The following is a 4,250-nucleotide window of genomic DNA, read 5'->3' as shown; positions in this document are numbered from 1 at the left end:
TTTTAGCTCGCAACTCAAAGCAAAAAATCGGCCGAGAGAGGGAGCTTATCTCGAAAAACTCGTTAGTCGGGACACTCATAAGTCAAGGCCCCACTGTATAGACCTTTCTTGGCTACTTCCAGTTCCCTTGTCTTATGTAAATGCAACTGTTGCTGCAACCTTGTCTTATGGAGATGTAACTGCACCTGGCTTCCTGGCGTTATGGAAATGTACCTTCTCTCAGTCTGCTGCGCAGCCCCATGCTTTTCCATGGACCCCAATTCTAAAAAATCCCTAAACCTGCCTATGTTCCTGTTTCACAAGTTGTTTATTTAAAATGGTGTTAGTTCTCAGATGGTTTATGAACATAAACAGTGCCCCTGTTCCCCAAGTGTTATATTGCAAATCAGCGAGCTGAACATAGACATCTTAATAAGCCAAATTAACTAGGAATCTTTATTGTGCCGGCGGGCTCAGAGGAATATTGTTTCCAGAGTCTGAGCAAAGCAACATGGAGGAAGTTTTCCCTTTATAGTTTTCTAATATCTTTGTCGCAAGTTTTCAAAAGAGCTCTATGTATGCTTAGCACATATCTCACAGGAAGCCTGTAGCCTTGAGTACAACACAGTTCAGTAGCTTTGAGTACAGATAACTAAAAGACACCTGGTATAGGGGTAGCTAGGGACGGTAGTGGAGCGGCTTGCAAGGCCAGACAGTTGAGTTTATTTTCCCTATCATTAGAGCAAGCGTGTTTTACAGAAGCCAGTAATAGCAGAATTAATTCACAGAACAAAGGACTGTCTATGTCTAGTGGAAATTTCAAACAGCAGTTTTTACAAAATAGAGGTTACTATGCTTCACAAGGCCATCCTTGTCAACTATCTAGGAGGGAGATGTTACTATTTATCAAAACGTTAAATGTATTTTTACTTTAATCCAGGAATTTTACTTCTATTATTTATACTTAAGGTATACTTACCTAAGTGTGCAAACATACATGTACATGATGTTTTCACAATATCTTTTGTTATTAAGGGATGAAATAATCATATTTTGGAAGCTGCATTTAGTAAACAGCAATTACTGTTTTATAAAAACCATCAACATTAAAATCCAACATTTAAAATTGTATAGGACTGTGTAAAACTATTATGCTTAAAGGCCAATGGAGAAGTTACACATCTTTTTTCAGAGTCTGGCCTTCCTCATCATAGCAGCTATCAGATATCAGGACACAGGAACTACAGCCTTTATAAGCTGTCGAGAAAAGGGACTCAGTGAGACTTTTCCCCCTCCCTACGTGGGAGTCTGTACTTGTGATGAGAAGTAATACATATCTAGATTCTGTAAAATTCATAAAAATAGCATTATTATCTGGAAATATATTAATCATGTTATTTCAATGTAGCCTCTAGCAGTAATGCTGATAAAAGTTTCAAAATCACTAAGGTGAATTTGAATAGAAACTAACCTTAGGAGTTCCCAGTAGGATTTTTGAGGCTGACAGGAGGCAGGGAGACAGACTTTGGGAATTCAAGGTATGTCTTGCATTGCTTTAGATCTGCCCTGCCAATAGGATCTGGTCTAGATTGATATTCTGCAGAGAGCAGCAGTAGTCACAAATTTTGCTCACATCCTCAGAAGCAGAACAGTGCTTGGCTGCACATATACTTTCAAGCATCACAAGAACCCTGATAGCTTTCATTTCAACATTGGTTCAAAGATGGAAATCTTTCATGTACTTTGCACTTTTTTAAGTTGTCAAATTGTTGGCATACTGTCATAGCCTTAGGACAAAATGGATTCTTAAGCTTCCTATTTATATATTCTTCTTTAACAGATATTTTAACCCAAGAAAGTAGGAGAGAGAGAGAAAGATATTCTTTGGGGTCTATTAAACTAGACTGGGAATATAATGAGGGCAAGATATTCATCTTATAAAACTTGGTATGTTATAATATATACATGCCAGACATGTGATAGATTTTCAGTATTTTTTCAATATATATTTTTTAATAAGTGCATGAATAAATCTGAATTGTTTTTTATGTTGAGTTTCCATGTTGATCTCATCTTCAATGATATGAGATTCTCTCTTTCACAACATTTGTACATATATGTAAATATGTTAGGTTTACATATGCATATTAACACATGGGTACATATGTGTGTATGTCTCTTTCTATATAGGAATAACCACATAGTAATAAGTATATAATAATAGTAATAGCCATATATATACATATATATATATATATAGAGAGAGAGAGAGAGAGAGAGAGAGAAAGTCATTTATTTTGATATATTCATCTATTCATTTATTTAATTATTTACTCAATAAGCATTTACATCAAATTAGATTATGAGGGTAATACAAAAATAAATTTGATCCCTGAATTAAGATACTTGTCATTCATAAGCTTATTCATTTGACCTGCTCATGGGATATTTATTATCATTTATTATCAAAACCAGTTCTTTTTAGTTCCAGTGTTTTATCCCTTTAAGCTATGGCTTCAAGTGGGAAGAATACTTGTTTCAAATGTGTTTGGATACCAACTAATTTCTAAAAATGACATTCTGCTCTGTTTCCAGAAAAAATCACATTTTTAAAAAAGATGAGAGAGATACACACAAACATATATTTGTAATGCTTTTTGTTACATAACTATTTAAATACTCTCTCTCTATGTGAAATTATTTGGAAAACATGTTAGCCAGGTTGGAAGGAAATAAATCTACAATCCTACTAATAAAGAGGGAATATGCAAATTGACCATCATGCCATCACAAACATGGCAGTGCCCATAGCCATGAGATGGTGGCGCCCAGTGCCCTCAGCCCCACAGGAGTCTCTCAGTCCTTTCAGCACAGCTGGGGGGGAGGCAGGAGCATGGTGCGGTTGGACCCGTCCTCAGCCCCCAAGCTGCCCAAGGCCAGCCCAAGGCGCAGGCAAGCCTCAGATGGCGGCTGCTCAGCTGTCCAGGGCTGCCCGAGGCTCAGGTAACCAGGGCTGGCTGAGGCTTGAGCTGCCAGCATTGGCAGCAACAGAGGTATGATAGGGGCATCACCTTCCCCCAATCACTGGGTCGCTTCCCACCCCTGAGGGCTCCCGGGCTATGAGAGGGTGCAGGCCGGGCTGAGGGACCACCCCCTCAAGTGCATGAATTTTCATGCACTGGGCCTCTAGTAAGTAATATAATCACCAAGAAAGTGGGACAGGCTGTAAAATGGAACGTATGCTCAGTTTCAGAAAGACTTACGTTATCAAAAGGACTTTATCAGTTTAAAGAGGAAGGATATTAATATTCACAGATTTAGTAAAATATCCCATTATGGGATAAGAAGTTAAATTAAATAATGGGTTTTAAACAGCTTTACTAACAATAAATATGGTGAAACAAATTAATCATATTTCTGCATACACTATTAATTAGGGAAATATGGTAATCTAAACATAAACAAATATGTAAAGCAATGTGCAGCCATTGCTATGAATTTGGCCTCAAACATTATGCATCAAAGATTATTTTGGATTCAAAAGATGAGCAATGGGAGATACAGTTAAAATCAAGTTTTATAGTAAGAGGATAAAACCAAAATAGTTTTATAGTAGCTAAACATAAAACAAAAATTAGATATCTGTTTTTAATGCATGAAATGAGTGTGTTTCATGGTAAAAGCTACAGAAAACTAGAAAGCCCATAAGGGAAAGGGATCACTCTTTTGTAATTCAAAGACAAGAAAACAATCGTCTTTGGTGAATCAGAAATCAGGAAAGAGAACATTACGTCTCTTGATACATTTCAGACTGCTCCCTCATATTCATGCAAGCCTTTATATACGTGGGAAAGAACTCAATTTCTTTATACAGTCAACTGAATGACAAACAGCCGAATTGGAAAACCTCTCTGGACTCTGGGAATTACTAATAACAACTTGGTGACATAAGAGAGAAAGCCAGCAGAAAGATAATTGTTATTTTAAAGCAAAGTTCCCCAACTGTATTCTATGAAACAATAAAAGTTCTCTGAGATTAATAGATGTCACATGAGAAAAAAATATTCCATTTGGGAAAAACCACATTTTATATTTCTCCTGTTGGAGATTTCAACAGTGCATTAGTATTTGAAAGTTGCCATAATCTATTTAGTTATATTTAACTTAGCATATCCTAAATTTATTTTCACATTTTTCTTTTTTTTTTGTAAAATACCCAAGAAATGCCCTTTTAGAAGACTGCTCAAGACTTGGAGGAGAATCTGCTCCAT

Source organism: Myotis brandtii, unplaced genomic scaffold (genome assembly GCF_000412655.1).
Source record: "Myotis brandtii unplaced genomic scaffold, ASM41265v1 scaffold28, whole genome shotgun sequence".
NCBI classification, from domain to species: domain Eukaryota; kingdom Metazoa; phylum Chordata; class Mammalia; order Chiroptera; family Vespertilionidae; genus Myotis; species Myotis brandtii.
Note: the sequence above shows the minus strand (reverse complement) of the source record.